Here is a 931-nt window from a genome sequence, read left to right on the forward strand (position 1 = left end):
CTGCTATCCCTCTGGATGACTGAGCATTGTTAAAGACTCTCCCACAGCTATGCAGATCGGTGCCCTTAATTACTCATGACTCTTAGTTATGAGCTTTATATTTAAGCTAGTTTATCCAGAAAGGGTGTTGAATAAGCTCACATCATCACATTAATAGGAGGTCAGGGCTCCAGTGAGTCTCAGAGATGACTACAAACAGATATTCAAATATTTCCTCAGATATCTCTGAACTCTGAAGACACGTTTTTCAGGATATCTTCCTCAGTTTCTCAGTCTGGCTTATTCCACACAGTTGGATTCATCCTGCCTAGCAGCAACCATGCTCAATGCTTCTAACTCCGCCACCAGAGATGAGGTAAAAAAAAGAAAAATCCAAGAAGAGGTTCTGATTGGGTCACCTTGGGACAGATACACATTTCTGGATAAAGAAATCATCAAGGACAGCATTAGGTAGTTGTTAAGAATGTGAGGGATGTGAAGCAAGACGCCTGTAATTCAAAACCTAGTCTGTGTATGATCTAGGACAGGTTTACATTCCTGTACCTCAATTTCCTTATCTGAAAAGGGGGAAATAAACATTGTATCTACTTCATTGTATTGTAATTATGATGAAATAAGTTAAAAACTTTGAATAGTACCTGAATTTTAATATATTAGTTATCACTGATTTTCAGACCTTGGGATTGGTTCAGGTTGAGAAAGATAGGCACTCACAGATCAATCACCATAGCCAATGAGGTGAAATAATCGAAGAGCACTGCAGCTCACACTTGCTTAGCATGGGGGGGCTGGAAATTTTCCTAGAGAGAGAGACATTTCCAGATGAAAGGCTGAAGAGTGTTAGACAGACACACTCTTCAGATGCCTGTTATACACCCATAAAAAAATGTGTGATCTCCTATACCAATGAAGGGCCATTCAACAATCCTTT

Source organism: Myotis lucifugus, unplaced genomic scaffold, assembly GCF_000147115.1.
Source record: "Myotis lucifugus unplaced genomic scaffold, Myoluc2.0 scaffold_177, whole genome shotgun sequence".
Taxonomy (NCBI): Eukaryota; Metazoa; Chordata; class Mammalia; order Chiroptera; family Vespertilionidae; genus Myotis; species Myotis lucifugus.